Source organism: Macrobrachium nipponense, chromosome 13, assembly GCF_015104395.2.
Source record: "Macrobrachium nipponense isolate FS-2020 chromosome 13, ASM1510439v2, whole genome shotgun sequence".
Classification (NCBI taxonomy): Eukaryota; Metazoa; Arthropoda; class Malacostraca; order Decapoda; family Palaemonidae; genus Macrobrachium; species Macrobrachium nipponense.
This window is the reverse complement of record NC_087206.1, coordinates 47,904,021-47,927,000: the sequence shown is the minus strand read 5'-3', so window position 1 is coordinate 47,927,000 and position 22,980 is coordinate 47,904,021. Positions and strand designations below refer to the sequence as shown.

General features: G+C 40.6%; 1 protein-coding gene across 6 annotated transcripts in view; it reads right to left on the bottom strand.

The window, feature by feature from the left end:
• Window positions 1-22,980, bottom strand: part of LOC135225783 (uncharacterized) — a 602,193-nt gene that overhangs the window by 41,034 nt on the left and 538,179 nt on the right. The window lies entirely within an intron of this gene.

Sequence of the window (22,980 nt, the reverse complement as noted above, 5' to 3'; positions counted from 1 at the left end):
TGATAGTGTAGCCGCTTGTTTTCATCCTCAAGAAGTTACTACCTTCCATGGTTGACCATTGCTCTCCATGGTGACTAGACTAATTAATTGGACTAATATCAAAGAAATATCTTTTAGCCTGGTCTTGTGCCTTAATGATAAACACTATGACACGTGATAGAGTATAATGGACTCAAAGACAAAATGGCATTTTCCCTCATCTTCAGTGAGGTTGCACCAAGTTTTTCCTTGTCAAAATTTGGGTGAAGTGACTAATGCGTATGTGCATTGGCCATCTTGTTTACAACCGTGCCAGTTAAAAGACAATGAACCATTACTCTCCTAATCATAGCAGTCAAGATTTCAAGCCAATGCTCTTCCCTAAAGATTGCATTGATTCAATATTTTTTTATCATAGAACATCTAAACTTGAAAGTTAAGAGTTTATTTTTAAGCTCCAGTTAAAAATTGTTAGTTTAAACTGTGGAAAAGTGGAAAATTTTAAGAATTTGTCATTTTATTTAGAAGTTTTAGGTAATGAAAGGTTAGACAATTTATTAATAGTTTAGATAATCCTTTCAGATAATGATGTTTGCAATAGCCTAGGTGGTAGCCTTCATGAAATGATAGCCTAACAGACTCAGAGAATAATTTAGACTATCTATAGAAGTAGAATTTGTTGTAGCCTATAACCCTGGATGCCTTATTTAAAAGGCGATCTAAATAACCTGGATTAGGTAGTAACCTAAACTTAAGCTGGATTAGGTAGTAACCTAAACTAAGGTAAGAACATTTTAACACATCCTTTTATGGTCCTAGCAAAGCCTACTTTTACATCCTAGGACCCTGTGATTTGATAAACAAGCTACAGAGTTTCCCTTTTATATAGCCTGTATTGGCCTAATTCTTTAGCCTAGAGACAGTTACCTAGGACTACATGAAAATAATAGCCTTGCCAGATGAGATGATAACCTAGCTTTAAGGCTACATACTAAGGTAATTGTGTTTTTAAGAAACCCATACCTTTAAGTGTGGTTTAAATCATCCGGATAAGGCAGTATCCTAGATTAAAGTGACAGCCTAGCTAGAACAGTATTGGGTTACTGATTTATTTAGTATTCCAAATAATCTAGGATTGGATATAAATAACCTGGGTTAGACAAAAACAGTAGTTTTAACTACTATAGCTAATAATTACCTAGTAAGTTTTTGTTTTATACTATAGGCTATGCATTTAAATGTTATCTATAATAATCTGGATTAGGTAATATCCTATATTAGGCTAAGAAAGAACAAATAAGTCTAGGATTATTATCTAAAAACAATATTCTAGGCTCAAAAAAAAAAAAACCTAGTTTTTATCATTCAGTAGCCCATCTATAAGGCTACATACTAGTAAGATCTTACTTGGCCTATATCCTTAAAAGTGATACAAACCTAGAACAGTCAGTACCCTAACCAGATTACATAGGAATCCCTTTTAAGAGAATGCCCTGCCGTTAGCTTAGAAACACCATGGCCCAATATCCGTCAAAAGGGTAGTCTCAGCTACGTAAAGCAGAAAACCTGATTATAAGAAGGTTATTTTTTGTATAGTTTATATCAGCTACGTAAAGCAGAAAACCCGATTATAAGAAGGTAATTTTTTGTATAGTTTATATCCTTAAGTTTTAAAGCCAAGAATAAAAAGTGGCTTGGAATAAGTTAAGCTAGCATGCCACCTACTGATACATTGTACATAGTTGAATTAGTTCAAGCTCATGGCAGTAATGTTTTAAGAATACTGTCTCTGAAGACCACCCAGTACATTCAGAGAACTCTTTAAAAGAGAAATTTCTGAAGAAGGCCAACAATGTAGTTATCTTTCCTAATATCAGGCTAGGATGCAGGAAAATCGGACCTTCTGGAATGTTTGCCGTGATCTCTGGGTATACCTTAAGTGCTTGAACTGGGTATAATGTTTTGTCTGCTAAATTGAGTTTTCTTATAAGAATAGATTTTTTCTTCTTAAAGGATCCTCATTCTTGGCCAGGAATGATGGTCCATGGGACAATAATAATTAATTATCAGCAATTTGTGTGATATATATTGTCCTTGTCTAAGAGAGCCCAGTTCACTAGTACAGACTCCTGATGTTAATGCAATCAGGAAGATTGCCTTTTGTAGCATGTGAGTTGCGGTTGTATTGGATCTGCTGAATTGAGGGGTAGATAAAAGTCTAAGTACCTTGTTCAGGGACCAAGTTATTGGACGGCTTCACAGATACAGAAAATCTATTTTTGAGAACTAGATACTGCATAAAAGGGGAATCGCACAATCCGATCATGTATATTTCAGGACCATACTGTATTTTAACTTCATCATTCTATAACTTTATACTGTATAATTTTCTTTAAAATAGTGTACAGAGTCCTCCGGTATTCGCGTTCTCATGATTCGCGGATTTTCTTCTAACCCTATCTACCCATTATTTGCAGGAAATTCGCCTATTTGCGGGTTTTTCCGACGATAAATATTCACTAATTAGTGTATTTTGTTGTTTTTTTCAATACTAAGTAAATTTTTATGATACAAAAATTACTAATTTTCAAATATTAATATTAATTAATACTGTATTGGTAAGTTTAATAAGATTAAATGATATATAATTAAAATAATCATCTTTCCATTTCACTCTTTTAAATAAGGATAACTAACACACACACACACACACACACACACAACACACACACACACACACACACACACACACACTCTCTCTCTCTCTCTCTCTCTCTCTCTCTCTCTCTCTCTCTCGCTCTCTCTCTCTCTCTCTCTCTCTCTCTCTCTCTCTCTCTCTCTCTCTCTTACAGATGTATGTTTTTTAAATAAGTAAATGATTTACTAATTTTTATATATTGATATTAATGTAAACAGCAATAATATCAACTTATTATAGAAAATACTATAGTGAATTAGTAAAAGTTTAGTTTAAAAATGAAAAAAAATAATGTAAGAATGAAGGAAATCCGTCTCTCTGCATCTTTCTTCTAACTCCAGGTACAAAGCCTTAGATCCAACTGTCAAATATATCAAGTATGTAATGTTGCAGGAGGGGGGAGAGTGGTTGCCGACTAACTTGCGTTATGTTGCCACTATATGTTCATGTAATTTCTCTCTCTCTTACTGAGATGAGAGAATTCTTATGGTATATGTACATATATGTTAATTAATATTTTCATAAAATAATATTATTATTATAAATACAAAATTCATGTGATAGTATTTAAAAGAAATACTACAATCTATCCATTTCACACTTTTAAATAAGGATAACTCTCTCTCTCTCTCTCTCTCTCTCTCTCTCTCTCTCTCTCTCTCTCTCTCTCTCTCTCTCTCTCTCTCTCTCTGTTATTGGCTGTATGTATATATTTGTAATTTCAAAATGCTTAAGATGACTTCGAAATTATACTAATAATATAATCTCAAAGATTAACACAGTAATAGGATAGTAATTTAAGTTATATTTGACGTAGGATGTTCTTTAACCCTTAAACGCCGAAGCGGTATTCTAAAAATCGTCTCCCGTATGCCGGCGGTGTTCGCGAGTGAGCGCCAAAGCGGAAAAAATGCTTTTTCAAAAAATCACAGCACGCTTAGTTTTCAAGATTAAGAGTTCATTTTTGGCTCCTTTTTTTGTCATTGCCTGAAGTTTAGTATGCAACTATCAGAAATGAAAAAAAATATCATTATCATATATAAATATTGGGATATATGACAGCGCAAAAAAAATTTCGTATATAATTGTATACAAATCGTGCTGTGAGCAAAACAGTTAAAGCTAAAGAGTTAATTTTTTTTTTTGTATTTTACACTAAATTGCGATCATTTTGGTATATAACAAATTGTAAAACGATCAAGGCAACACAGAGAAATATTATCACAAAATGATGCATGAATTTGTAACGAGAGGACATAAAAAAAAGCTGGTTTCAAAAATTCACCATAAATCAAAATATTTTGCTAGAGACTTCCTGTTTGTTGCAAAATAAAGGTAATTGATTGAATATTACTAGACTGTAAGTATTGTAGCTTACAATTGCAGTTTTCGACCATTTTGGTCGAGTTACAGTTGACAGAGGACAAATTTTTTCTATTTATCGTTATTTATATGAAAATATTTCAAAACTGATAGAAGCTACAACCATGGGTTGTTTTTAGTTGTATTCTACAAGAAATTGCGCACATTTTCATATATAAAACTTTATGTAACGGCTAATTTAAAATTGTGCAAACATTACAACAATCGGACAAAAAAATTTATGATTTTTTCGGAAGAGTTACCACGCGGACTTAAAGAAAAAGTTTATTTAAAAAATTCACCATAAATCAAAATATTGTGTTGAAGACTTTCAATTTGTTGCAAAATAAAGGTAAATGATTGAATATTACTAGAATGTAATTGTTTTAGCTTACATTTGCGTTTTTTGACCATTTCGGTAGAGTCAAAGTTGACCGAAGGTTGAAATTTTAACACTTATCATTATTTATATGAAAATATTTCAAAACTGATAAGAGGGGTTGTTTTTTGTTGTATTCTACATGAAATTGCACATATTTTCATATATAAAACTTTAGGTAATGACCAATTTAAAATGGTGCTAACATTACAACAATCGGACGAAAAAATTTCTGAATATTTTCGGAAGAGTTACCGCGCGGAAGGAAAATGTTTTTTTTCATAAATTCATCATAAATCGAATTATTGTGCTAGAGACTTCTAATTTGTTGTAAAATAATGGTAAATGATTGAATATTACTAGAATGTAAGAGTTTTAGCTTACAATTGCGTTTTTTGACCATTTCGGTCTAGTCAAAGTTGACCGAAGGTTGATATTTTGGCACTTATCGTTTTTTATATGAAAATATTTCAAAAACTGATAAAAGCTACAACCATGGGTTGCTTTTGGTTGTATTCTACATGAAATTGTGCACATTTTCATATACAAAACTTTATGTAACAGCTAATTTAAAATGTTGTAGACATTACAACGATCGGACGAAAATATTATGATTTTTTCGGAAGAGTTACCGCGCGGACGTAAGGAAAAAGTTTTTTTCATAAATTCCCCATAAATCGAAATATTGTGCTAGAGACTTCCAATTTGTTGCAAAATGAAGGTAAATGATTGAATATTACTAGAATATAAGAGTTTTAGCCTACAATTGCATTTTTCGACCATTTCGGTAGAGTCAAAGTTGACCGAAGGTTGAAATTTTGGCACTTATTGTTATTTATATGAAAATATTTCAAAACTGATAAGAGGGGTTGTTTTTTGTTGTATTCTACATGAAATTGCACATATTTTCATACATAAAAATTTAGGTAATGGCTAATTTAAAATGGTGCTAACATTACAACAATTGGACAAAAAAATTTATGTTTTTTCGGAAAAAGTGAGGAAAAAGTTTATTTCATAAATTCACCATAAATAGAAATATTGTGTTAAAGACTTCCAATTTGTTGAAAAATAAAGGTAAATGATTGAATATTACTAAAATGTAATTGTTTTAGCTTACAATTGCGTTTTTTGACCATTTCGGTCGAGTCAAACTTGACCGAAGGTTGAAATTTTGGCACTTATCATTATTTATATGAAAATATTTCAAAAGTGATAAAAGCTACAACAAGGTATTACTTTTAGTTGTATTCTACATGAAATTGTGCACATTTTCATATATGAAACTTTATGTAATGGCTAATTTAAAATGGTGCAAACATTACAACAATCGGACGAAAAAATTTCTGAATATTTTCGGAAGAGTTAATGCGCGGAAGGAAAATGTTTTTTTTCTTCATAAATTTATCATAAATCGAAATATTGTGCTAGAGACTTCTAATTTGTTGCAAAATAATGGTAAATGATTGAATATTACTAGAATGTAAGAGGTTTAGCTTACAAATGCGTTTTTTTACCATTTCGGTCGAGTCAAAGTTGACCGAAGGTTGATATTTTGGCACTTATCGTTATTTATATGAAAATATTTCAAAAACTGATAAAAGCTACAACCATGGGTTGTATTCTACATGAAATTGTGCACATTTTCATATAAAAAACTTTATGTAACAGCTAATTTAAAATGTTGCAGACATTACAACAATCGGACGAAAATATTATGATTTTTTCGGAAGAGTTACCGCGCGGACGTAAGGAAAAAGTTTTTTTCATAAATTCCCCATAAATCGAAATATTGTGCTAGAGACTTCCAATTTGTTGCAAAATGAAGGTAAATGATTGAATATTACTAGAATATAAGAGTTTTAGCTTACAATTACGTTTTTCGACCATTTTGGTAGAGTCAAAGTTGACCGAAGGTTGAAATTTTGGCACTTATCGTTATTTATATGAAAATATTTCAAAACTGATAAAAGCTACAACCAGAGTTGTTTTTTGCTGTATTCTACATAAAATTGCACAGATTTTCATATATAATACTCCATGTAACGGCTAATATAAAATGGTGCCAAAATTATGTCAGTGACAAAATAATTTCTGAGATGTGTTGCTGATGCTTTTTAGCGCGCCTGGGTAACGATTGTAAACAAAACAACGCCTTAATCCGTGAGCTCCCAGCATCCCCCAAGGCGCGTGATTCAAAAGTTTTTGCCTAGTAGGCCTATAACTATTTTTCCGCGAATTTTAAAAAAAACGTTTTTATATAGACGTATCATACGTCCAATCAGCACCCAACAGACAATTCATATTGACGTTTAATATGTCCAATCGGCGTTAAAGGGTTAAGGTATACATTGATATCTAAACTTTCAAGATAGGCAGTTATAAGTGTTTTTAGAGGAGGTTCTGACTATTCATGGCACGGTCTGGTACGTATCCACCGCAAATACAGGGAACACTGTCCTTTAACAATAAGTCTACATTCCAGAGTTAGCCTAATCATATATCAACTACAGTACTAAACTTTTCAGAATTTGCACGTTATTATTGGTGACTTTCATATCCTAAATTTTCTATCTTCATAATTATTGCTATTAGTTTCTTCGCCATTTATCTTCATTGTAGAGGGTAGTGAGATGAAAAAAATGAATGGATTTCGGAGATAACAGTACATTTGAATGTTGCCATTAAAATGTAAACAAAGCACACTACCATTTATTGAGGAAAATGAACACGAGCTATATTTGCTCATGAAATCAACATTTTCTAGCATAGATCAAATTTTATGCTTGCACTTCTTATCTCTAGCATCATCTGATCTCATGGGTGGTATATCGAATATGTAAATACACATTTACATAAAAGAAATTATCAAAACTGTGTCACCTATGTCTTTCAAACATACAAACAGTAAGGAATTCGTGCAGTGCCAAATGTTTCATTGTTTTGATAAAATGATTAAGAGTTTTCACTTGATTGAGCCTTCTCAAGTGAAATAGCTAAAATAATACATTTATTCAATTAAAGTTAATATCACAATCATATTTGACTTCATATATTTTCATTACTAACAATTATCTTCATAAAAACAAATGAGATATGGCATATTTTTTGCTGTCTTGAAATTGTAAATAGTATGCAGTGTCACCCTGGTGGCGGTGCAACGAACTAATGGCGGCTGATTCAATGTCAAGCCGAATCACAGGAGTTCCCGGACCATAGAATGCCGGTTTTAAGAGGTTCAACTGTACCCATAACTTCTTTCCTATTCAACATTTTGCCACAAGTATTTTTTGAGTAATACAATGATAAATAAAATTCAGGAACTTTCCATAATACCTGAAAAGAGCAATGAGCCCCCTTATATGGCCAGCCACTACAGGTGCCCCATCAGTTTATATTAATGGAAGCATACTCATAGGTAACTGTCTGTCAAACAAACTCACTGAAAATCTGAAATATGTCTTCAACTCTAGTTACACATATTTCAACTCTAGTTACACCTTTTAATGGTAGGATTTTCTGCAGTTCCTCTTTGGTTCTCAAGTCTTTATTTAAATAACATCTGAATGAAAATGCATAACTGTGATGTATCAACCACATCAGCATATTAATTAAATTGTAATGAAAAAGACACACTAATGTACGTCTTTATCCAGCGGTTCACTCAACTCCTCAGCCATATATTCACAGTGCCTCATAAGTGTTTCTTGATAGCTGAAAATCCTTGATGAGAGAAAATATTCCAATTTTTGTTTTTCAAATAGCGTGTCTGCTGCTTCTAAAAATGCCTCTCTGATTATTTCTCCATCTTAAAATGCCATTTCATGTTTTGCAAGCACCCTCCTCACCGTAATAGATGGAATTGTAGCTGTCTTTGATTTGGATCTGACACTGGTTAAAATATTTATGTTCAAGAAAATGAAATTTTTATGATAAAATAAGATTTTATGTATACTTACCAAGTAGTTACAGTAGTTACATAGCTATAGTTTCTAAAACCATCGACAGATAGAGTTTTTGAAATTCACAGTAGCGCTAGTTTGTTTTGGTCAAGCGATACCCCCCGCCGACTATCGGGGGAGTGAGGAACCAACACCATACGAAAATCAGTTGTTTATGCCCTATTATCCATGTGAGGGGAGGAGGGTGGGCTTTGATCATGTAACTACTTGGTAAGTATACATAAAATCTTATTTTATCATAAACATGATATTGTTAGTATACAATAAAGTTTTGTACATACTTACCTGGCAGATATATACTTAGCTTACGTCTCTGACGTTACGACAGAAAATTCAAAACTCGCGGCACACGCTACAGGTAGGTCAGGTGATCTACCTTACCCGCCGCTGGGTGGCGGGTGTAAGAACCAGTCCCCCTTTCTTGTCAGATTTTTTCTTCCACCTGTCTCCTGATGGGAGGCTGGGCGGGCCATCAATCGTATATATCTGCCAGGTAAGTATGTACAAAACTTTATTGTATATTAATAATATCATTTTTGTACATGAACTTCCCTGCCAGATATATACTTAGCTGATTGACACCCTTGGTGGAGGGAAAGAGACACATACTCACCTAGAAAGTGGGGACAACACATGTTAAAGGAATAAAATGTACCCTTGGTTCTTACCTGATTTAGGCAGAAGACTTCATAGTTACTGTCTATTAGTCTGCGTTGCCTAAAGAGTTTCAGCGAGGGCGTGACCTATAGCTGAAGAACTCTTTGGGTCTACCAATGGGAACTGAGTCCACTTACTTGGCAGAATCCAAACAGGATCTGGTCAATGGGGATCAACCCACTTACGTGACAGAGCCTATCACTACCAAACGCAAGGAGCCTCAAGCACAACCGATCACCTAACCAATTACAAATATTAGTATACGAAAGAAGGAGCTGCCTCCTGCAACCTCCTTCATACAACCAAAAAACTCAATACCAAAAACTAACAGGGAAAAAGATTAAAAAGGATGTGTTTCAGCTCCCTGCCCCAGCACTGAATCCGCCGATACGTAAGGGCCTAGCCCAAAGCACTTTTCATACATAATCGTTACGTCTTTTAGGTAGTGATTGGAGAAGACTGATTCACACCTCCAAAAAGTGGCCTTCATGAGGTTTTGCAATGACATATTCTTCTTGAAAACCAAAGACGTCGCAATGGCCCTTACTTCGTGCGCCTTGACTTTCAGAAGACTAAACTGTTCCTGATTGCACGATGTGTGGGCTTCTCTAATAACATTCCTGATAAAGAATGAGAGGGCATTTTTAGATAAGGGCCTACTGGGGTCCCTTACCGAGCACCAGAGATTGCTTGCATTAGCCCCAAGTCTTCTCTTCCTCTGAAGATAAAATTTAAGGCTTTTCTCACCGGGCAAAGAGATCTCTCCTCTTCTGTCCCAACTAAGGAGGATAAGCTTTTAATTTTGAAGCTCCTGGGCCACGGTGAAGATGGGTTTTCATTCTTGGCCAGGAAAGCCGGAAGAAAAGAGCAAACCGCGGAGCCTCCTTGGATACCTACCTCACCTTCTAGAGCCTGCAGCTCGCTGACTCTCTTCGCTGAAGCTAACGCACAGAGAAAAAGAGTCTTCATCGAGAGGTCTCTGAACGAAGCTGTATGGGGAGGTTCGAATCTTGAGGACCTCAGGAAGAGCAATACGACATCTAGATTCCAGTTAGGGACAAGCAAGAGGTCCTTATCTTCGGATATGTTTAATCCTCTGTGACGAAACACTGAAGAAAGCATGCTCCTGTAGCCCTTGATGGTGAGACTACTAACCCGCATTTTTCTCTCAGGAAGAGAAGGAAATCTGCTATCTGAGTCACAGAGGTACTGGAGGAGGAAACTTTATGAGTCCTGCACCAACGTCGAAAAACGTCCCACTTCGACTGGTAGACTCTGGTGGTGGAAGGTCTACGTGCATTGGCAATAGCCCTTGCAGACTTTGCCGAAAAGCCCTTAGCTCTGACGAGACTCTTGATAGTCTGAATCCAGTCAGACTGAGAGCGGGGAGGTTCTTGTGAAACCTGTCAAAGTGGAGCTGTTTCAGCAGATCGACTCTTAGTGGTAGGGATCTTGGAACATCCACCAACCATTCCAGTACCTCTGTGAACCAGTCGTGGGCGGGCCAGAATGGAGCTATCAAGGTCATCCTCACTCCTTCTGAAGCTGCGAACTTCCTTAGCGTTTCTCCTAGAATCTTGAAAGGCGGGAACGCGTAAAGATCTAGGTTTTTCCAATCCATCAGGAATGTATCTATTGACACTGCTCTTGGGTCCGCAATAGGGGAGCAGTATAGATCTATCCTCGCATTCCTGGAGGTCACAAAGAGGTCGAGATGGGGCCTGCCCCACGTCTTCCACAGCTCCTGGCATACATCCGAGTGCAAAGTCCACTCTGAGGGAAGGACTTGATTCCTTCTGCTTAGCAGATCCGCTCTGACATTTCTTTCTCCCTGTACGAACCTGGTGAGGAGACTTATCTTCCTTTCCTCCGACCACAGGAGGAGCGATCTCGCTGTCTCGTACAGGGAGAAAGAGCGAGTCCCCCCCTGTTTCCGAATGTAAGCCCAGGGCTTTGGTGGTTTGTCCAGAGGTTGATCATGCAACTGAAACGTTCCCTTTACGAGGGGTTCGAAGGCTTTGAGAGCAAACCAAATCGCCGTCAGCTCTTTCCTGTTGATGTGTCAGGACACCTGATCCCCCATCCAGGTGCCTGACACTTCTCTCGACCCGAGAGTAGCTCCGCAACCTATGTCCGACGCGTCTGCATATAACACTAGGCTGGGGTTCTGAACGTGCAAGGAAAGGCCTTCCTTGAACAGGAGAGGGTCTAGCCACCAACCACCAACGGAGATCCTCCTTTACCACTTGCGAAATCTTGAACGCAAAGTCTAGACCCTGAGATCTTCGGTTCCAGTTCCTCGTCAGGAAGAACTGTAGGGGTCTGAGGTGCAACCTCCCTAGAGAAACGAATTGCTCCAGCGAGGGGGGAGAGTTGTCCCCAACAGACTCATCCACTCCCTCGCTGTGCATACATCTTTCTCTAGAAAGGTTGCGACCTTCTCCGAACATCGGGTTACCTCTCTGGGGAAGGATACGCCCGAAAAACCTGAGAAGCCATCCGAATCCCCAGATAGATACGATCTTGACTGGGGATTAGCTGTGACTTCTCAAAATTCACTAGCAAACCCAGAGAAGCTGCTAAATTCAACGTTAAGCGTAGGTCCTCCAGACATTTCTCCTTCGACTTGGCCCTGATTAGCCAATCGTCCAAGTAGAGGGAAATCCTCACTCCCTCGAGATGAAGCCACTGAGCAACGTTCTTCATCAGCCCTGTGAAGACTTGGGGGGCTGTGGAAAGGCCGAAGCATAGGGCCCTGAACTGAAACACGTTCCCTCCCCACATGAATCTTAGAAATTTGCGTGACGAAGGATGGACCGGCACGTGGAAGTAAGCGTCCTGAAGGTCCAGTGACACCATCCAGTCCCCGGGACGAATCGCTGCTAAGACTGATGAAGTCGTCTCCATAGCGAACTTCCTCTTCTTCACAAAGACGTTCAGGGCACTTACGTCCAGAACCGGCCTCCATCCTCCTGAGTTCTTGGGAACAAGGAACAGACGGTTGTAGAAACCCGCGGAAAGAGGGTCCTCTACCATCTCTATTGCCTCTTTCTCCAACATAAGCTCTACTGCTAGAGCGAGGGCTTGATTCATGAGTGGGTCTTTGTATTTGGCCACCAGCTCCCTTGGTGTGGTGGTCAAAGGTGGTCTCGAGATAAAGGGAATGAGGTATCCCCTCTTGATGATAGCGAGAGACCAGTTGTCCGCCCCCTTCTGTGCCCAGACATCTGCAAAATTCAGAAGTCTGGCACCCACAGTCGTCTGGAGGACACGAGAGCTATTTCTTGGCCCTAATAGACCGAGAGAAGGTCCTTCCTCTTCTAGGGGGTCTCGAACCTCTGGAGGAAGAAGTGCGGGACGAAGGGCCTCCTCGAAAGGGCTCCTGCCTACTCTGACTGTCCTTCTTCGTTTTCTGCTGGAACGAAGGTTTCGGGATCCTAGCTGAACGAGCCAGCATATCCTGCGTCGCTTTTGTTGACAACGAGCTGGAAATGTCGTTGATTATCTTCTTCGGGAAGAGCCGCGGAGAAAGTTGAGAGTATAACAAGGAAGCTCTCTGTGCATGGGAAACAGCCTTGGTAAGAAAGGAGCTGAAAACTGCCCTTTTCTTTACTACTCCTGCCCCAAAAAGGGAAGCTATCTCCCCGGATCCATCTCTCACTGCCTTGTCCATACAAGACAGCACCGCATGAAGATCTTCAGGTGAAAGAGAGTCTTGATCTTGGGTCCTCTTAGCCATGACTCCAAGGGTCCAGTCAAGAAAGTTAAAAACTTCTAAGACCCGGAACATTCCCTTCAGAAGGTGATCTAACTCACTCATACCCCACATCGTCTTCGCAGAATTAAGCGCCGAGCGACGTGCGGAATCAACCAACGAAGAGAAGTCCGAGTCTGCCGAAGAGGGAAGAGTCAGACCCAAGGGCTCTCCTGACTCGTACCAGAACCCCATCTTTCCCGTAAGTTTGGACGGGGGAAAAGAAAAGACGGTCTTCCCCTTCTCCTCCTTCGAGACCAACCAATCGTCGAAGTTCTTGAGAGCCTTCTTCATCGACACTGTCGGTTTCATCTTAACGACTGAAGACTTCTTCGATGTATTAGTCGTCGAAAATAAGGACGGAGGTGATGGAGGAGCAACAGCCGAAAGAGACTCCCCAAAATCTTGCAAGAGGAGGTCGGTCTGTCTCTTGTACGACGACACTGAAGCATCCTTGGGCAAATCTTCCTCAGAATCCCCAAGATACTCTTCAGACGAACGACGCTTAGAAGATCTACTGCAAGGAGGAGAGCTTTTCCTCGGAGAGCGCCTACTGGGAGAATGTCCACTGGGAGAATGTCCACTGGGAGAGCGCCTACATGGAGAGCACCCACTGGGAGAGCACTTACAGGGAGAGCGCCTACTGAGAGAGCGCCTACTAGGAGAGCACCTACTAGGAGAGCGCCTTGAGGGAGAGTGCCTACTAGCGGAAGCTCGCCTGTCGGAAGCAAAGTCCATGTCCACAGATGAGCGCCTGGACAAGGGAGAGCGCCTATCAGGCTCTCTGCGCCTGGTAGGCTCTTGGCGCCTGCCAGCCTCAACACGCCTGCCAGGCTCTTGGCGCCTGTCAGACTCAAAACCCCTACCAGGCTCTTGGCGCCTGCCATGGGAAGAAAAAACTTCCACGAAAGAGTCCCTGTCTGAAGCAAGGCACTTACAAGGCTCTGTGCGCCTATCCAATCGGGAGCGATCAAAAGGAGAGGAATGCCTTCAATGGCGCCTACTAGGCTCTTGGCGCCTACAAACTTCTGAACGTTCGACCAAGGGCGAACGGAATCCTGGCGAGGGAAGAGCCACTGGAGAACAGCGCCTACTAGGCTCCGAGCGCCCATCAAAAGGAGAGCGGCTACCAGGCGAAGAACTCCTCCTTCGCTCCTGACGAGTATGAGGCTCTTGGTGCCTGTCAAGCTCTTGACGCTTAACCGAAGAAGAGCGGAAATCCTGAGGAGAGCGCCTGTCAGGCTCCTTGCGCCTGACATGCTCAATACGCTTGCTGGGGAGAGAGGAGAGCCTACTCGGAGAGCGATCCCGAACTTCAACCTGCAATTCTGACGTCCTACTACGAGGCTCAAGAACCGCTCTAGCAGGAGGAGAGCGAGCAGAAGAGACGTTCCTTGACTTCTTCACCGGAAGCGAGACGTCCTTTTGACGATGAGAAGACCCGGCAATAGAATCTGCTAAAGCCGAAATCTGCGCCTGCAGACCCGCCAAGATGCGCGCAGGAGATCTCTTGAATTCCTCTACTGGAGACGATGTCCGGGACCGAACAGGAGAAGCGTAAACTGCAGAACTCTTGGCTCTCTTGCGTTCCACTTCAGGCTCTTCCGCAAAGGATTCGGGGCTGGAAGGAAGGGCGCAAGGTACTTTCCAGGGCCTCTTGAGAGGGCGAGACGACTCCGAGGCGCTCCATCTACGCCTAGGAGAAGGCGACGAAGATGACGAGAAACACTGGCGCAATACCTCCTTCTTGGCTCGATCCAAGGCAGCCTGGGAACGAGCAACAGGATCTGCCAAGGGGACGCCCTAACCTTCCTGCGGCTTTCGACTTTCCTCCTCCACTGGGTCTGGGAGTCTGGAAGAGGTCTAGGCCTGGAAGCGTTAGTGAGCCGGTCAGACGCACCCTCCACTGCACTAGGGGCACTGCACTGATCACTTGCACTGTCACTCTTACCTTGTAGAGAGCGAGCGAAGCTCTCCTTACTCCTGATCGAGGCTCTCCCGGAAGCAACTTCCGAAAACGAATCTTCGGGTTCAAAGCTGGGCGCAGGGGCTGAAACTAGAGAAGGAACTACTTCTGCTACAGGGTTCTCAACGTCCATTTCCCTCACTCTCGATCTACTCGAGCTCCTTGAAGAAGCCTTGCGCGCCCTATCTTTCTCCAACTTCCTTAAATAAGAAGATAGAGCCTTCCAACCATCCTCATCCAAACTCTCGCACTCTTTACAAGGGTTAACGAAAGAGCATTCATTCCCTCTACATACCATACATACGGAGTGAGGATCCAAAGCAGCTTTTGGAAGCCTCACTTTACAGTCACTCACTGAACAAACTCTAAATAAAGCAGGTTTTTTAACCTCAGAATCATCCATGATTATTAATCCAGAGAAAAATCCAAAAGAAAATCAAAATAAACAATCCAAAAAGCGTATGCCAAGCCAACAGACAAAGGGTACTTCACCAAAATCCAATTCGTCGGCAACGAGAAAGAATCTAACTATCGGAAGGACTGAACAACAGGTGTTGTCCAGCCGGCGACAGAAAAAAAATCTGACAAGAAAGGGGGACTGGTTCTTACACCTGCCACCCAGCGGCGGGTAAGGTAGATCACCTGACCTACCTGTAGCATGTGCCGCGAGTTTTGAATTTTCTGGCAGGGAAGTTCATGTACAAAAATGTCATTTTTATGTATGCAACTTACTAAGTAGTTACATAGCTGACAAGTTATATGCACATAATCTGTTAAAATTTAATAAATATAAAATATATACTTAGTGCTAGCATCCATGCAGATGCTTGTTGGTTCCTTACCTGTTAAGAGAGCTGAACAGTTGATTACTGCCTCTGGAAGTTGCTCGTCTTAACTCATAGGGACGTGGCAGTATAGCCATGGCTCGTCCTCTAAAAAGTGGGACTCATGCAGCTAAGGAATGTCCATGGCTAGCATGGTCAAACAAAGGATGCCCCTGCCCAGGGCACAGTACCAAATAACATCATGTTACCAGAGCAAAAACATATCACCTTCACCATAACCATAAGATTCATACCTGACTATACACTTGACTCCCCTAAAAACTCAACCACCTTATTCAAGGTGAAGAGATAGGCTAGGAAGGTATGACTTCCTACATACCCAATGTTGTGCCAGCCACTAAATAAGGACCCAGGGTACTGCAATTTTCATAGACTGTTTCAATATCACGCAAGTAATGTGAGGCGAACACTGATTTACATTTCCAATACGTTGCTTGTATAATCGAGTCCAAAGAGAGATTGTGTTTAAACGAAAGAGAGGTTGCCACTGCTCTCACCTCGTGAGCTTTCACTTTTAAGTTTATTAAGATCAGTTTCTTTCACTCGTGAATGAGCATCTACAATTACACAACGTAAGAAGAACGCCAGGGCGTTTTTAGACATCGGGTGCGCAGGATTCCTTACTGAACACCATAAACGATCGGACGGGCCCCTAATTTTCTCCTTCCTTTGTAAATAACATTTCAGAGCTCTGACCGGGCAGAGTAACCTCTCTTCTTCTTCCGGTCCTATTAAGTCTGTGAGGTTTTTGATACTGAACAAACAAGGCCACGGTTTGGACGGAATCTTGTTTTTTGCTAAAAACCCCAAGGTTAATGCGCAAACCGCAATACCGTGCAAATCCTACTCTCTTATCCATGGCATTTATTTCACTCACCCTTTTAGCTGTAGACAGGGCTACTAGGAATAGGGTCGTTCTCGTCAAATCTCTCAAAAAGATACTCTTTGCAAAGGCTCACACGAAGTATCCCCCAGCCACTTAAGGGGGCCGGCCGGAACCACTATATACAGTGGTATAGGGCGAAAAATGCAAAGTCATGAAAAAATTCATGGAGCTTCATATGGCAATTGAGAATACGTATACGAAATATTTCGTCAAAATTCCTCTTACTTTCGTAGTTACAAGGTAATTAGTAAACATAACTCAATAAGCCTAAAACATTCATCCGTACAAGAAAATGCAATATTTCTTCTGTTATCGTAAATTTTGATAATTATTGGCAAAGAAATTGTGAGAAATGGCATCTGTAGAGATTCCTTGGCTCGCAGAAGCGAGTATCTGGTAACTATTCTGGTTCAACCATGAATCAGTGCGACCATAGACTTCAAGTAGAATACAACAAAAAATAATCATGATTGTAGCTTTTATCAGTTTTGAGATATTTTCATATAAATAACGATAAGTGCCAAAATTTCAACCTTCGGTCAACTTTGACTCTACCGAAATGGTCGAAAACGCAATTGTAAGCTAAACTCTTATATTTTAGTAATATTCAATCATTTAACTTAATTTTGCAACTAATTGGAAGTCTCTAGCACAATATTTCGATTTATGGTGAATTTATGAAAAAACTTTTTCCTTACGTCCGCGCGGTAACTCTTCCAAAAATAATCATACATGCGATTGTGGTAATGTTTGCACCATTTTAAATTAGCCCTTACATAAAGTTTTATATATGAAAATGTGCGCAATTTCATGCAAAATACAACTAAAAACAACCCATGGTTGTAGCTTTTGTCAATTTTGAAATATTTTCATATAAAAAATGATAAGTGACAAATTTTTAACCTTCGGACAATTTTGACTCTACAGAAATGGTCGAAAAACGCAATTGTAAGCTAAAACACTTATATTCTAGAAATATTCAAGCATTTACCTTCATTTTGCAACAAATTGGAAGTCTCTAGCACAATATTTTGATTTGTGGTGAATTTATGAAAAAAATAACATTTTCTTTACGTCCGCGCGGTAACTCTTCCGAAAAAATCATACGTGCAATTGTGGTAATGTTTGCACCATTTTAAATTAGCCGTTACATAACGTTTTATATATGAAAATGTGCACAATTTCATGTATAATACAACAAAAAATAGTTGAAGGTTGTAGCTTTTCTCATTTTCGAAATATTTGCATATAAATCACGATAAATAGAAAAAAAACCACGTTCGGTCAAATTTGACTCTACCGAAATGGTCGAAAAACGCAATTGTAAGATAAAACTCTTACAGTCTAGTAATATTCAGTCATTTATCTTCATCGTGAAACAAATTCGAAGTCTCTAGCACAATATTTAAATTTAGGGTGAATTTTAAAAAAAACTTTCCTTCCCTCCGCGCGCGGATTCTCCGCCACAAATCTCCGAAATGCGTTAAGTCCCCTTCTCGGAATATTTGCTCCGTTTCATATTAGGCATTTCATAGTTTTATATATGAAAATGTGCGCAATTTCATGTAAAATAAAACTAAAAATATTTGAAAGTTGTAGCTTTTCTAATTTCCGAAATAATTGCATATAAAAAAATATATATAAAAAAAATTCGACATTCGGTCAACTTTAACTCGTCAGATATGGTCGAAAACTGCATTTGTAAGCTAATATTCTTACAGTATAGTAATATTCAATCATTTGTCTTCATTTTGAAAGAAATTGGAAGTCTCTAGGACAATATTTAGATTTATGGTGAATTTTTGAAAAAAATATGTGTTTACGTCCACGCGTTACGAATTCATGCATTATTTTGTGATAATATTTTCTCTGTGTTGCTTTTATCGTTTTACAATTTGTTATATACCAAAATGATCGCAATTTAGTGTACATTACAACGAAAAAAAGGTAACTTGTTATCTTTAACCGTTTTGCGCGTAGTGCGATTTGAATACAATTATATATGAAATTTTGTTTTTGCGCTATCATATATCGCATTATTTATATATGATAATGATCATTTTTTTCATTTCTGATGGTTGCATACTAAACTTCAGGCAATGACAAAAAAAGGAGCCAAAAATGAACTCTTAATCTTCAAAACTAAGCGCGCTATGATTTTTTGAAAAAAATATTTTTTCCACTTCCGCGCTCACTCTGAAACGTCTCCGGCACACAGGAGACATTTTTTTTTTTACCGCTTCGGCGTTTAAGGGTTAAGTACTACATCTAGGTTCCAAGATAATATCTTCAAACCTTTGGGCTTTTCTATATCGAAGGATTTAATGAGATCTGCAAGATCGCTATTCGTCGATACTTCCAATCCTCTGTGCTTGAAAACAGATCCCAACATTGCCTTATAACCTTTGATAGTCGCAGTACACAGATTCCTATCTGTTCTAAAATATAACAGAAAATATGCTATTTCTGTTATAGTTATTTTAGAAGACGAAACATTATGTTCTTTACACCAGGTTCTAAACACAGTCCACTTTGCCTGGTAGACTATACTTGAGGATTCCCTTCTGCACTGAGCGATAGCTCTTGCCGCTTATCTTGAAAACCCCTTCGCTTGTAAGAGTTGTCGGACAGTCTGTAAGCGGTTAGGGACAAAGTGGATAGTCCTTGATGGAACCTTCTCAAGTGGGGTTGTCTGAGTAGATCTGTTCTCTGAGGAAGTAACCTTGGCCAATCCACTAAAAGGTCTAAAAGATCTGGGAACCATTCCTGCGCCTGTCAGAATGGAGCAATGAGTCATCTAAATGTTCTGATGTGTTCCGAATTTGTTGATGACTTCTCTCACCATCTTGAATGGAGGAAAGGCATACAAGTCCTTGTTCAACCGGTCCAAAAGCATCGCATCTGTCGCCCATGCTTTCGGGTCCTGGGCTGGTGAACAGTAAAGGGGGAGACGATGGTTTCTTGCTGTGGCAAACAGATCTATCATAGGTTTCCCCCAGAGTTTTCACAATTCGAGGCATACCACTGGGTTCATCATCCATTCCGTGTGAAGTACTTGCTTCCTTTAGCTTAGTTCGTCCGCGAGTACATTGAATTTTCCCTGAACGAACCTTGTTATTATGTGGTATGATTCCAATTCACCCATAACAGCAGGCTCCTTGCTGTCTTGCAAAGAGAAAATGAGTGTGTCCCTCCTTGTTTCCTTATGTAAGAGAGCGCTGCCATACTGTCCGAATGTATCGCCACTACTTTGTTGCAAACTTCAGCATTCCCCAGTGGATGGCAGTCAGTTCCTTCTAATTTATATGCCACTGTGTTTGTTGTGCATTCCAAATGCCTGATACTTCTTTTTCCCCCAGAATCGCTCCCGAACCTTGATCTGATGCGTCTGAAAAGAACACTAGGTTGGGGCTCAGCGGGAGGAGGGATCTCCCTTCTACACGTCTGTCTCTTAACTTCCACCATTGCAAGTCCTCCTCTATTTCTTATGTGATACGGAACATAAAATTCTGGAAACTTCTTTCTGTTCCAGTTCGCACTCAGGAAGAACTGTAGGTTCCTCATATGCAGTCTCCCTAGTGTCATGAACTGTTCTATTGAGGATAGTGTGCCCAAATCTCATCCCTTCCTTTGCAGAGCATTCCTGGAGAACTAGAAATTTCTCAACTCACTGAGTTGATCCTCATCCCCAAATAGACTAGTTCCTGGCTGGGGAGTAACTGCAACTTTCATCTGTTTATTAAGAGTCCTAATTACTGAGCTAAAGTCAGGGTTTTCTGAAGGTCCTCTGTGACCGGAGAAGCCAATTGTCCATGTAAAAGGATATCCTTATCCCGACTAGATGTAACTTTTTCGCAATGGGAGCTAGCACTCGGGTGAACACTTGTGGTGCGGTCGAAAGCCCGAAACACAGCTCTCTGAACTGGTATATTTTGTTCCTGAAGACAAAATACAGAAACCTCTTTAAGTTTTGGTGCATTGGAATGTGAAAGTATGCATCTTCCACATCAATGGAGATCATCCAGTCCCCTTGACAGAATGATAAAAGAACAGACTGATTTGTCCACATTTTGAACTTTGTCTTCTGCACATATTGGTTCAGTGCTTACGTCCAATATGGGTCTCCATCCCCCCAATGACTTGGAGACAACGAACAGATGATTGTAAAAGCCTGGGGTTAGTGGCTCTTCTACTAACTCTATTGCTTTCTTTTGCAAGAGGGACGAAACCTCTTCCGAAAGGGCGATGAATTTCTTTGAATTTTGAGTAAGCTGTCAAAGCTATCGGAGAGCCTGATAACAGTGGCTTTCTCTTAAACGGAATATTGTATCTTTCTCTTAAAACCTTTACGATCCAAAGTTCCGCCCCTCTTGCTTCCCATTCTTCCCTACTGGTGCATGAAGGACTGATACATTACTTCTTGGTCGAGGGGTTGGTTGTGGATTTTTTAATTGATCTAAGGGTGAAGCATGCTCTAGCCCTTGATCTTGGGTTGTCCTCGGCTGGCTGACGAGGGACGTACACTAGGAATATTTTCTCTAGTACGTTTAGTGGATTGTGAGAGAAGATCCTGTGTTGCTTTCTTCTGCAATTCGGAGGCAACTAACTCTACTGTCTCCTCTGGATACAGGTGCTTCTTATCCAAAGGTGAATACAGTAAGGCAGACTTTTGAGTACAATATACTCCCTTAGATGTAAAAGAAGACCACAGTTCTCTCTTCTTTAGGATGCCTACCATGAAAAAGAGGCTAGTTCCGCGGATCCGTCTCTAATTCCTTTATCTAAACAGGAGATCACTCCTGAAAAGTCTGCAAAGGCTTCCTCATTCAACATGGAATGACTCTTGAGTTTACGTCCCAAGGTTCCTACTGTCCAGTCCAGGAAACTAATAACTTCAAATACCCTCAAGATATTTCTAATTAGGTGATCTAATTCTGATGCCGTATAAACGATCTTGGCTGAGTTGAAAGCCGATCTTTTCGCCGAGTCAATAAGCGTGGAGAAGTCTCCCTGGGTGGAGGCAGACACACCCAAAGCCGATCTTTTCACCGAGTCAATAAGCGCAGAGAAGTCTCCCTGGGTGGAGGCAGACACACCCAAAGAGAGAGCTTCTCCAGTTTCGTAACATAAATGTCTCCTCGTCGAAAGACGAGAAGGAGGGAAGCTGAAGTTAACTTTGCCTTGATCCCTCTTATCCTCAAGCCAAAGGTTAATTTCCTTTAATGCTTTTTGAGCCAAAAAGGACAGTACTAGTTTGGGTAATTTCCTGGAGTGTTCCTGGTTGTCTCTCATGTAAGAGGACACTAGCGACGTGGGAGTCACTGGCGAGAACAAATCCGAAAAATTTTCAACGAAGTAAAAAAGAAAGGCTTCGTATGCAGTGACAGAAGACTCTTTATCCTCCTCTTCTCCTTTCTCTTCTTCTTCGGCTGAAGAAATAGGTGATAAATTCTCTACAGGTTGGACCGGGGGCACCACAGACTGAATAAAGCCCAAAATGCTGTCTAGTCGGGGGCAGCCATCACCTGAGATCCTGTCGGTAAGCCCGAAGCTGAAAATGATGATATAGACTGTCTGAGCGCTTCATACTGTGCACTTGGTTGCATGTATACCTGTGGATGCTCCGGCACCAATGGACATTCGGGCGTTAGCGGGCGCTCGGGCACTCTTGGACGCTCAGGCGCTAGTGATTGCTTGGGCACTAGCGGACACTCGGGAGCTAGTGGACGTTTGGGCGCTAATGGACGCTAAGTCGCAACTGTATTCCTGGGTGCCAATGGATGCTCGGGAGCCAAAGGTTGCTCTACTGTCGCTGCGGAAGTTCCGGGCGCCAAAGGCTGCTCTGGCATGCAAGCAATCTGTGGCGCCAATGGGCGCTCGGGAGTCGGTGGGTTCTCATACTCCAAACTCTAAACCTGTATCCCAGGAGCCTTGTGAATTACAGGAGAGACTGGTGGGAGCCTTACCTGTCCTTCAGCATTACAGGTGTGGACAGGTGCTGAAAATATCTCCGGAAGTTTACTCTTCCCCGTACTCTTCATCTCCGAAAGTCTGCCAGATTAAGACTTTCCTGACAACTACTTAGACTGAGAGGATGCGATCCTCTCACTACGATGTCCCTCTCCTGCCTTATCCTGAGAGAATCTCTCTGGAGAGTCCCAAAAACTACACGAAGGCTGTTCTTTTTGGAAAGGGCTTGCCTTTTTACAGGGGACTGGAGAGGGAGACAATTTATGAGCCCTCCTTTTCAATGGACGGGATTCGTCATGGAATCGCCACTGGCGCCTGGGAAAGGACTCCCCAGAGCTGGAAGCACTAGACGAAAGCGGTACTCCTTTAGAGACGCCTTTCCAAGGGCGCTCTGTTGTGATCTGGGATTTATCAACAGAACAGCCTGAGGGGGCGACTGTTGTGGGCATACACCATTGACCTCCCATGGCTTACCAGTATGCCTCCTCCCAAGTTCTGGGGAGTTTGACAGGGACCTTTGCC